The sequence below is a fragment of the Mus pahari genome, chromosome 2 (genome assembly GCF_900095145.1).
Source record: "Mus pahari chromosome 2, PAHARI_EIJ_v1.1, whole genome shotgun sequence".
NCBI lineage: Eukaryota > Metazoa > Chordata > Mammalia > Rodentia > Muridae > Mus > Mus pahari.
This window is the reverse complement of record NC_034591.1, coordinates 75,701,197-75,713,848: the sequence shown is the minus strand read 5'-3', so window position 1 is coordinate 75,713,848 and position 12,652 is coordinate 75,701,197. Positions and strand designations below refer to the sequence as shown.

The 12,652-nt window shown below is 38.7% G+C and overlaps 1 pseudogene; it reads left to right on the top strand.

The window, feature by feature from the left end:
* The first annotated feature begins 11,903 nt into the window (after positions 1-11,903).
* Positions 11,904-12,424, top strand: LOC110316820 (annotated as a pseudogene).
* The last annotated feature ends 228 nt before the right edge of the window (positions 12,425-12,652 follow it).

Here is a 12,652-nt window from a genome sequence, read left to right as displayed (position 1 = left end):
TAGGAAAGAATACTAAATTTCATCTGAGGAAAAATTATCCAAGAATATAGGACAATTCTTAACATCTGTGCACCAAACACAAGGTCACTCAAGTTCAAAACAAAAACAAAACAAAACAAAACAAAAACATAAACAAAACAAAAACACTACTACAGCTAAAATCACATAGCAAACCTCTCATAGTGAGAGTTGGTGAATTCAGTACCACACTTTTATCAAAATAGGTCACCCAGACAAAATCTAAACAGAAATGCTGGAGTTAAATGACACCATGAGCCAAGTGTACCTAAAAGATATTTACAGATAATTTTACCCTTTGTATCTTTGTACCTTTCTCCAAAATTGACCAGATACTTGGACACAAAGTATGTCTCAATAGAAACAAGAAAGTTGAAATAACAAGTTGAATACCACATTAATATCACAGTTTAAATGTAAGTATCAACAGGAGACAGCTAAAAAATTCAGGGAAACTTGGCAACTCATTACTGAATGAAAAGCTGGTGGTCAGAAAGTATTAAAGAAATTAATGACTTTCTAGAATTGAATAAATATGAAAACACAACATATCTAAACATAGTAGATATAATGAAAAGGGTTCTAAGAGGCAACTATATAGTCCCTAGTCCTACATAAAATATTAGAGAGATTTCATTTTAGTAACTTAAAATCTCACCTGAAAGCTCTAGACGTAAAAGATGAAATAACACACAGAGGAATAGATGGTAATGAATAATCAAAGTCAGATTTGAAATTAATAAAATAGGAAAAAATACAAAGAAACAATGAAACAGTGTTGGTTCTTTGTGAAAATCAATTATGATTAACAAACCCTTAGCCAAATGGATGGAGGTGCTGATTGGTTCTTGTGCTGTTGAAGTGGACACTTGACAGCTTTGTTAGGTGTGACAGACAGTTCCTACTGATGTAAAATCAACTTATTACTCAATAGGGTTAACAGGATGCTGTGAAGCAGCCTGAAGATTTCTGTGGGTGTGGCCTGGAACATGGTGCCCAGCTGCACAATCCACCTGGCTCTGATCAGCATCAGGATGTTTGACATGAAGAATGGTCCATTTATTTAATTGGACATCCTATAAAGACCCCCATAGCCTATACTTTTTCCAGAGACAATGCTGAAATATGTCCCCACACTGTTGGCTTCTCAAGGTCATAATACCACCAGAGACCAAACTGAGATCCTTAGCACTTGCAGATGCAGTAGACCAGGTGATGGTCCTGGCCCTTGTTATTGTCAGAAACCATGTAACAGCCCATGATCCCCAGTCCCAATGACTATAAAGGAAGAAGACGTTATGTGTGAACTGCAGGTGCACATTTCAGAGAGATGAACATAAAAGGCTTCTGGAACAACCTCTATATCCACCCTACAAAACCCCATAATTAACAGCCTATAGAAAGTCATCAAAAAGAATTTTTTTGTTTGTTTGTTTTTTCGAGGCAGGGTTTCTCTGTGTAGCCCTAGCTGTCCTGGAACTTACTCTGTAGACCAGGCTGGCCTCCAACTCAGAAATCTGCCTGCCTCCACCTCCTGTGTGCTGGGATTAAAGGCATGTGCCATCACGCCCAGCTGAAAATTTTAAAATTTTGGTAGGAATACAGAAATGTAGCTCTCTAAAATTGATGGTTCCTTGCAGGGGTGCAGGAGAAATACTCAGTTCTCCTTAGGCAGCTGGCAAATGTGTGCTTGACCATGCTCCAGTATGTATATGAAAACTACTTGTTGTTTTTTTTTCCTTTTTTGGAAGATTTGGAGGAGGGGCAAACCTGTGGACAAGCAGATATAGGAGAACAGGTCCTGAGTGTGATCGGGTGTATAATGTGAGATTTCCAAATGATCAGTAAAAGAATAGACTTGAAAAAAATTTTTAATTTGTATCTATTTCTTTATCTATCTATCTATCTATCTATCTATCTATCTATCTATCTATCTATCATCTATTTACACCCTGATTGCTGATCCTCTTCCACTAGTTGTTCCCCTCGCACAGCCTACCCTATCCAATTTTCCTCAGAGATGGAGAAAGCCTGCCTTTAGATATTCCCCCCTCCTTGGCCTGGCACTTCAACACTCTGCAAGGTAGGTGAATCTTCTCCCATTGAGCCCAGACAAGGTAGCCCAGATAGGGGAACAGGATCCACAGACAGGCAACAGATTTAGGGATAACTCCTGTGTCACTTGTTGGGAGACCCACATGAAGTTCAAGCTGCACATGTGCTATGTATGTGTGGGTGGCCGAAGGTCCAGCTCTTCTATGCTCTTCGGTTGGTGGTTCCATCTGTTGGCCTTCAAGTGGAGTTGCAATTAACACTGGGGCCCTCAATCCTTCCCCTGACTTCCATCAGACTCTCCAAGCTCCATCCAATATTTGGCTGTGGGCATTGGCATTTGATTCACTCAGATGCTGGGATGAGCCCCTTAGAGGATAATTATGGTAGGCTCCTATCTGCAGCATATAACACAGTATCATTTATGGCATCAGGGATTGGTGCTTACTTACCCTTATGATAAGTTTAAAGTTTGTCCAGCTATTGCTTGGCCATTCTCTCAGTCTCTACTCCATCTTTCCCCCTACTTTGCTTGCACACAGTACCAATTCAGGGTCAAAAGTTTTGAGGATGGGTTGGTATCCACATGGTGGGTTTTGAGTTAGACTTATTTCCAATTTTCTGAAAAACTGCCAGATTGATTTCCAGAGTGGTGGAACAAGTTTTTACTCCCACCACCAATGAAGGAGTGTTCCTCTTGCTCCACATCCTCACCAACATGTACTGTTTCTTCACTTTTTGATCTTAGCCATACTGATGGTTGTAAGATGGTATCGCAGGGTCATTTTGATTTGCATTTCCCTGATGAACAAGGATACTAAATTTTTCTTTAAGTGCTTCTGGACCATTCAAGTATCCCATGTTCTGAATTATCAGTTTAGCTATCTACCCCATTATTTAATTGGGTTATTTATTTGTTAGTGTCTAACTTCTTAAATTCTTTATAAATTTTGATTATCAGTCCTTTGTTGGACAAAGGGTTGATCAGGATAATTTTCTAATCTCTAGGATGCCATGTTGCCCTATTGACAGTGTCATTTGCTTTACACAAGCTTTTCAGTTTCATGGGGTCCCATTTATTCAGATTTTTCTGTTGCTTTGTAAACTTACTTAGATGCTTTGGTCTTTCCTTTCCTTTCCTTTCCTTTCCTTTCCTTTCCTTTCCTTTCCTTTCCTTTCCTTTCCTTTCCTTTCCTTTCCTTTCCTTTCCTTTCCTTTCCTTTTCTCCTTTCTTTTCTTTTCCTTTATTGGTTATTTTATTTATCTTCATTTCAAATGTTATCCCCCTTCTCAGTCATCACTCTGGAAACTGTCTATCCCATTCCCTCACCCCCTGCCTCTATGAGGGTGATCTCTACTCAGTGACCCCTGCCTTTCTTCCCTAGCATTCGCCTACACTGGGGAATCGAACCCCTACATGACCAAGATGTTCAACAAGACCACATATTGAGCCAGAGCTAATGGTCCCTTCATGTATACTCTTTGGTTGGTGGTGCATTCCTCAGGATTGCCAAGGGGTCTGTCCTGTTGACACTGTTGCTGCCCCCCATGGGGTTGCAAACTCCTTCAGCTCCTTCACTCCCCTTTCCATCTGTGACCCCACTCTCACTCCAATGGTTGGATGCGAGCATCTACCTCTGTATTTGTCAGTTTCTGGCAGAGCCCCTCAGGAGATAGCCATATCAGGCTCCTGTCAGCAATGACTTCTTGTCAGCAAGCAATTCCAGGCATCAGCAATAGCCTCCAGGATGAGAGAGTGTAAATGGGATGGATCCCCATGTGAGGCAGTCTCTGGATGGCCTTTCCTTCAGTCTCTACTCCATACTTTGCCTCCATATTTCCTCCTGGGTGTATTTTGTTCCCCCATCTAAGAACCTACACTTTGATCTTCCTTTTTTGTGAGCTTCATATGGTCTGTGAATTGTATCTTTGGTATTCCAGGATAATATCCACTTATCAGTAAATGCATACCATGTGTGTTCTTTTGTGACTGGATTACCTCCCTCGGGATGATATTTTCTATTTCCACACATTTGCTTAAGAATTTCATAAATTGGAACATGAAAATATCATAATGAATAAGGTAAAAGAACACACATGGTATAAACTCACTGATAAGTGGATATTAGCTCAAAAGCTCGCAATACCCAAGATATAATTCACAGACCACATGAAACTCAAGAACAGGGAAGACCAAAATGTGGATGCTTCAGTGCTTCTTAAAAGAAGGAACAAAATACTTACAGGAGGAAATAGGGAGTGTGGAGCAGAGGCAGAAGGAAAGGCCATCCAGAGACTGTCCCACCTGGAGATTCATCCCACATACACTCACCAAACCTGGGTGCTATTGTATGCTGGAAGTGCTTGCTGACAGGAGCCTGATATGCTGTCTCCTGAGAGGCTCCGTCAGAGCCTGACAAATACAGAGGCACATGCTTGCAGCCAACTGTTGGACTGAGCTAGGGGTCCCTGAAGGAGGAGTTGAAGAGGGTACTGAAGGAGCTGAGGGAGTTTGCAGCCCCATGGGAGGAGCAACAGTATCAGCTGGCCAAATCCCCTGGAGCTCCCAAAGACTGGGCCACAAACCAAAGAGTATACATGGAGGGACCCATGGCTCCGGCAGATATGTGGCAGAGGATGGCCTTGTTGGACATCAGTGGGAGGAGTGGCCCTTGGGCCTGAGAGTGTTCGATGCCCCAGTGTAGGGGAATGCCAGGGCAGGAAGGCAGCAGTGGGTGGGTGGGTGGGGAAGAGGCAGAGGGAGGAGGGATGGGATAGGAGCTTCAGGTGGCGGGTGAGACCTGGAAAGAAGATAATATTTGAAATGTAAATAAAGAAAATATTCAATAAAAGAAAAGAAAAATAAAAAAGAATTTCATAAATTCATTGTTTTTAATAGCTGAGTAGTATTGCATTGTGTAAATGTACCACATTTTCTGTATCCATTCCTCTGTTGAGGAACATCTGCATTTTTTCAGCTTTAGACTACTATAAATACGGCTGCGGTGAACATAGTGGAGTATGTGTCCTTTTTGCAAGTTGGAACATCTTCTGGGTATATGCCTAGGAGTGGTTTTGCTGGGTCCGCAGTTAGTACTATGTCCAACTTTCTGAGTAATTGCCAAACTAATTTCCAGAGTGGTTGTACCAGCTTGCAATCCCACCAACAATGGAGGAGAGTTCCTCTTTCTCCACATCCTCACCAGCATCTGCTGTCACCTGAGGTTTTAATCTTAGCAATTCTGATTGATGTGAGATGGAATCTCAGGGTTGTTTTGTTTTGCATTTCCATGATGACTAAGGATGCTAAAGATTTCTTTAGGTGCTTCTCAGCCATTTGAGTTTTCTCAGTTAAGAATTCTGTTTAGTTCTGTCCCCATTTTTTAATAGGGTTATTTGGTCTAACTTCTTGCATTCTTTGTGTATATCGGATATGACCCTCTATCGGATGTAGGATTGGTAAAGATCTCTTCCCAATCTGTTGGTTGCTGTTTTCTCCTATTGACTGTGTCCTTTGCCTTATAGAAAATTTGCAATTTTATGAGGTCCTATTTGTTGATTCTTGATCTTAGAGAAGAAGCCATTTGTGTTCTGTTCAGGAAATTTCCCCCTGTGCCTATGTGATTGAGGCTTTTTCCCACTTTCTCTTTCATTAGATTCAGTGTATTTGGTAGTGTAGAATTCTATCAGATCTTCAAAGAAGACCTAATACCAATATTCTTCAAACTGTTCCTCAAAATATAACAGAAGGAACACTGCCCAATTTGTTCTATTAAGCTTATACTAATAACGGAACCACACAAAGACCCAACAAAGAGAATATCATAACAATTTCTCTTAAGAATATTGATGAAAATATACTCAATAAAATTCTCACAAATTGAATCCAAGAACACATCAAAATGATCATTTACCACAACCAAGTATTACTTATCCCTGGGATACAGGGATCATACCATATACAGAAATCCATCAATGTAATCTAGTACATAGACAAACTCAAAGAAAAAAAACCCACATGATCAATTAATTAGATGCTAAAAAAAGCATCTGGCAAAATTCAACATTCCTTCATGTTTAAAGTCATGTTTAAACTCAGGATGATACTTTTAAGTTCCATCCATTTGCCTTAGAATTTCATGAAGTCATTGTTTTTAATAGTTGAGAAGTATTCAACTGTGTAATTGTACCACATTTTTGTTGACTGATTAACTATTAACTGATTAACCCATTAACTAAGGAAATCTCCACATTGTACTTTTTTTTCTGGAGAATTCTGTAACACCCAGCATGGCAGAATTTTTATTTTTTATTTTTATTTTTTTATTTATTTATTTTTATTTATTTATTTATTTATTTATTTTTTTGGTTTTTCGAGACAGGATTTTTCTGTATAGCCCTGGCTGTCCTGGAACTCACTTTGTAGACCAGGCTGGCCTCGAACTCAGAAATCCACCTGCCTCTGCCTCCTGAGTGCTGGGATTAAAGGCATGTGCCACCACGCCCCGCGACAGAATTATTTTTATTTCCCTAAACATTTTCTCTAAATCATTTTTGGCAGAATCAGAAAACAAAATATCATCCATGTAATGATAAGTAGTAGACTGAAGAAATTGCTTACAAATTATTTCTAATGGTTGTTGTACAAAGCATTGACATGGAGTTGGACAATTTAACATTCCTCATGGAAATACCCTGCAATTGTATCTCTTTAGTGAACCACTATTGTTCAGAATAAGAAGTAATGAAGCAAACCTTTTCCTGTCCTTTTCATGCATGTATATCATGAAAAAAGCAATCTTTCAAGTCAATTATAATTATAGGCCATGATCTCAGTAATGGAAGGTAAAAGATGTAAAGGCTATCAAGGACCCATTGGTTATAATACTCTATTCACAGTTCATAAATCTACTGTCATCCTCCATGTTCCTGATTACTTTTATTTTTTATTTTTTACTTTTTATTAAACTAATAAAATTTGTTTTAAAATATACAACTCAGTATTGACATTTTTTAGTTATCAAAATAATTTATAATAGTTAAATGCCTCTTAAATATACATGATATCTTCTGAAGCTAAAAGTAATATGTACTCAACCAGTTTTTAAAATCTACTCAGAACATTAAGCATGATAGAAGTAGAAAAAAAATCTCTTATGAAGTCCTTTATAAAATAAAATTGTGAAAAGTTTCTGATTAGATAGAAACCATTCTGTTTCCAAGGGAGAATACTCAGTGTGACTGTGGCTTCTTAGAATAAGTTGTGTAGTGTTCCTTCTGTTTCTATTTTGTGAAATAGTTTGAAGAGTATTAGTATTAGGTCTTCTTTGATGGTATGATTGAATTCTGCTCTAAAACTATCTGGTCCTGGACTTTTTTTTTTGGGGGGGGGNGGGGGGAACTTTTAATGACTGCTTCTTTAGTGGTAATGTGACTGTTTAGATGGTTTATCTGATTTTGATTTAATTTGGTATTTGGTATCTGTCTAGAATATTGTCCATTTTATGTAGCTTTTTCAGTTGTGTTGAGTATAGGCTTTTGTAGTAGGATTATATATTTTTCATATCCTCAGTTACTGTTATATCTCCCTTTTCTGATTTTGTTAATTTGGATATTGTCTCTGTGCCCTCTGGTTAGTCTGGCTAAGGGTTTATATATCTTGCTGATTTTCTTAAAGAACCAGCTCCTGAATTTGTTGATTCTTTGTATATTTCTTTTTGTTTCTACTTGGTTGACTTCAGCCCAAGTTTGATTATTTCCTGCTGTCTACCCCTGCTTGGTACACTTGTTTCTTTGTGTTCTAGAGCTTTCAGGTGTGCTAATAAGCTGCTAGTGTACACTCTCTTCAGTTTCCTTTAGGAGGCATTCAGAGCTATGAGTTTTCCTCTTAGCACTACGTTCAATGGGTTCCATAAGTTTGGGTACGTTGTGCCTTCATTTTCATTAAACTCTAAAAGTCTTTAATTTCTTTATTTCTTCCTTAACCAAGTTATCATTGAGTAGAGTGTTGTTCAGCTTTCATGTGTACATGGGCTTTCTGTTGTTTTTGTTGCTATGAAGACAAGCCTTAGTCCTTGGTTATCTGATAGGATGTGTGGGATTCTTTCAGTCTTCTTGTATTTGTTGAAGTTTGTTTTATGAACAATTATATGGTCAATTTTGGAGAAGGTACCATGAGGTACTGTGAAGATGGTATATTCCTTTGTTTTAGGATGAAATGGTCTATAGATATCTGTTAAATCCATTTGGTTTATAACTTCTGTTAGTTCCAATGTGTCTCTGTTTAGTTTATGATTCCAGGATCTATCCATTGATGAAAGTGGGGTGTTGTAGACTCCCACTATTATTGTGCAAGGTGCAATGTGTGCTTTTGAACTTCAGTGGAATTTTTTATGCCCTTGCATTTGGAGCATAGATGTTCAGAATTGAGAGTTGTTCTTGGTAGATTTTTCCTTTGATTAGTATGAAGTGTCTTTCCTTACTTTTTTTTAAAATATCTTTTGGTTGAAAGTTGCTTTTATTCTATATTAAAATGACTACTCCAGCTTGTTTCTTGGGACTATTTGCTTGAGAATTGTTTTCCGGCCCTTTACTCTGAGGTAGTGTTTGTCTTTGTCCCTGAGTTATGTTTCCTGCATGCAGCAAAATGTTGGGTCCTGTTTATGTAGCCAGTCTGTTAGCCTATGTCTTTTTATTGGGGAATTGAGTCGATTTATGTTAAGAGATATTAAGGAATAGTGGATGTTGCTTCCTGTTATTTTTAATGATATTTTTATGTTTGCGTGGCTATCTACTTTGGGTTTGTCAAAAGAAGATTACTTTCTTGCTTTTTCTAGGGTGTAGTTTCCCTCCTTGTGTTGTTATTTTTCATCTATTATCCTTTGTAGGACTGGATATGTAGAAAGATATTGTGTAAACTTGTTTTTGTCATCAGGTGTGGTGGCACAGGCCTTTAATCCCAGCACTTGAGAAGCAGAGGCAGGCAGATTTCTGAGTTTGAGGCCAGCCTGGCCTATAGAGTGAGTTCCAGGACAACCAGGGCTATACAGAGAAACCCTATCTCGAAAAACCACACACAAAAAAATTATGTTTGTCATGGAATATCTTGGTTTTTCCATCTATGGTAATTGAGAGTTTTGCTGGGTATAGTAGCCTGGGCTAGCATTTGTGTACTCTTAGGATCTGTATAATATTTGCTCAGGATCTTCTACCTTTCATTGTCTCTTGTGAGAAATTTGGTGCAATTCTGATAGGTCTGTCTTTATATGTTACTTGATGTTTTCCCCTTATTGCTTTTAATATTCTTTTTTTGTGCATTTTGTGTTTTGACTATTATGTGATGGGAGGAATTTCTTTTCTGGTCCAATCTATTTGGAGTTCTATAGGCCTCTTCTATGTTTATGGCCATCTCTCTCTTTAGGCTAGGGAAGTTTTCTTCTATAATTTTAGTGGAGATATTTACCCTTTAAGTTGGGAATCTTGACTCTCTTCTGTGCTTATCACTCTTAGGTTTAGTCTTTTCATTGTGTCCTATATTTCCTGGATGTTTGGGGTTATGAGCTTTTTGCATTTTGCATTTTTTGAATGTTGTGTCAATGTTTTCTATGGTATCCAAGACTCACTATGATGGGAAAACTGTGTTCTGATAATGCCAAGTAGCCTTCATTTATGTTGCTTATTTTCTTCCACTTGCCCCTTGCCATCTGGTTATCTCTGGTGTTAGCTGGTCTTGCTGTCTCTGACTATGGCTTGTCCCTCCTGCAAGCCTGTGTGTGAGTACTCTCTCAGGGAGGAATTTGGGTTTGGAGAGCTGTGGCACAGCATCAGTTCTAGAGTGCAGAAGGAAACTGGGAGGATCCTTTCCCTGTTTTTTGTCCTGATGGATCTGGGTGCATCTCTCTTAGGCCAGGAATTTGAACAGAAGTGATCATCTTACCTGTGCTCACAGGTGTGTTGGCACTCCTAGGAGACTAGCTTTTTCCCAGTGGTATTTGGATATGGATAACTGTGGTACAGGGTCACTTCAGGGCACAGGTATAAACCGGAAAGATCCTGTGCAAGGTTGTTTCTTGGATCTTGTATCCTAAGGGTTATGGGTAGGTCCCTCTGAGCAGAAGTTGTGGTCTTACCTGTGCTCACAGGCTTGTCCTCACTCCTGGGAGACCAGGTCTCTCCTGGCAGTATTTGAGTATGGAGCACTGTGGCACAGGATCAGCTCTAGGAATAGATGGAAACAGGAGGATCCTATCCCAGGCTGTACCTCCATTTCTGTGTCCTGAATATTCCAGCATGGTTCCTCTGAGCAGAAGTAGTGGTCTTACCCACACTCACAGGTGTGTTCTCACTCCAAGGAGAACAGCTCTCCTTGGATATTTGAGTACAGAGCGCTGTGGCACAGGATTAGCTCCGGGCACCAATGGAAACCCTATTTTGTTTCTGTATAACTGCAATTTTGATATTGTTGTGAATGGCAATGTAAATATCTGAATATTCTGGTGGACTTAGGCAACCCCTGATTAAAGCTAAGTCAAACCCCAAAGGGCTAGGTACTCACAGGTTGAAAACCATTGCTCTAATACCTCCACCAGGAAACTTCTAAAGCAGATAAATATTTTCATCAAATTCACTGGATAAAAATTTAACTCATAAAATAAGTAGTCTTCCTGTATAATACAAATGGACAAAGAAAGAACTCCTTTACCAATAGCCTCCAAATATATGGAATATCTTGGGGAAACTAACACAACAAGAGAAAGTGTGTTAAAATGCAATTAAAAACTTTAAGATATTGAAGAAAGAAATTGAAGAAGATATCAGAGGATGGAAGACTTCTGATACTCATAGATCAGAAGGATTAATATAGCAAAAAGAAGCAGTTTCTCAAAGCAATCTAAAGACTTAATGCAATTCCCATCAAAACTCCAACACAGTCTTCATAGAACTTGAAGGCATAATTCTTAACTTCATATGGAAATACCAAAAACAAACAAAAACACAAAAGTCAGAATAGTGAAAACACTCCTGCAGCCTGAAGGATGTATTTTTAATCACAAATTTGGGAAGAGAAAGACCATTGTCACAAATCATCATGTCCAAATTAATTAAAGCAAGCAATTACTTAAAACAAGTATTTTTATGTATGTACATGGGTCACCTCACTGAAAACTGGGGTTTGAGAAGTCAGCATAGATGTGAGAAAGATATGTCTTTGATAGCTCAGGGTGGGGGTTTCCAAGTGAAGATTTGGTGACCTAAATTGACAGGGTTATAAGACTAGAACTTAAATTTGACAGGTTATGTATACCTGAAACAAAGAAATGGCTGCAAGATGGGCATTACAAGGTAGTCATAGGTGGTCATATAGCCATTTGAAGCAAAGGTAGTATTCCAAGGTGGTTATAAACAACTTTTTGAATCAAATACATGATTGTCATTCCTGGATCAGGTCAGAGTCATTTGGTGAAGTGGAAATTTAATGGTTCGTTGGAAATTCAGTTGTGTTGGATTGGGTTTTGCTAAGGCAAACATATGAATGAATGTTTCATTGAAGTGGACACATGTAAAAGACTAAGGTTCTTGAAGGAATGTTTCACTACACTAGACACAGGAGAAAAGATATTCTGTTAATGCAAGTATGGTACAAGGGCATGTAATAAAGAATTCTTCACTAATGTCATGCATGTATTGGTCCACCTTACATTGTGTAGTTGAGCTCCATTTTTCAGGGCTCCATAGAAAGAAATGCACCAAAAAATTTCCTGGAGTATGCTGATGATTCTTGCCACTTCCACAGTCTCAGTCCGAAGGAAGCCAGAGTGGCTATCATAATTATGATGGTGCTCCTGCTACTTCTGCTGATGGCAGTATCTGTGGTAGTTTACAGTGATGCCTCTGCCAACCTAGGCAGTGTGCCCAGCAACAGATTAAAAATGGAGCATGGCATGGGGACACTGCTCAAGTTCAAGATTTGTATATGCTGAGGGTACAGGTAGGTGTCTGAGAAATGCATACAGGTTATTGGCCAACAGTATCTAGTCATCTGTATGGAAGAAGAGAATTGCCTCACTCAACCAATTTATAGGCACATAGAATCTTTCCTGTCAATCTTCAAAGTAGTATCAATAGGCTTAATAACTGTTAGCAAAGATCTTTTTTATTTTATTGGCATGGAAGTTCCTAGCATCTGACAGTGGGAACCAAGAAAATTATGCATGTATTGAGCAACATTATTGAGAACCAGTATATGTCAACAGTTGCATTTCAGATAACTTTAAATGATATGCTGGTATGGTCTAAGCTGCTTTGTCATTTATACAATTACTACAGGTCATCAGAACTAGAAATTACACTTTAGATATTCATAAGGGAAATTGGTCTGAACTTCTCTTTCTTTGTTGGATCTTTGTGTGGTTTAGGTATCAGAGTAATTGTGGCTTTATAGAACAAATTGGGTAGAGTACCTTCTGTTTCTATTTTATGGAATAGTTTGAGGAGAGTTGGAATTAGGTCTTCTTTGAAGGTCTGATAGAACTCTGCACTAAACCCATCTGGTCCTGGGCTTTTTTTTTTGGTTGGGAGACTA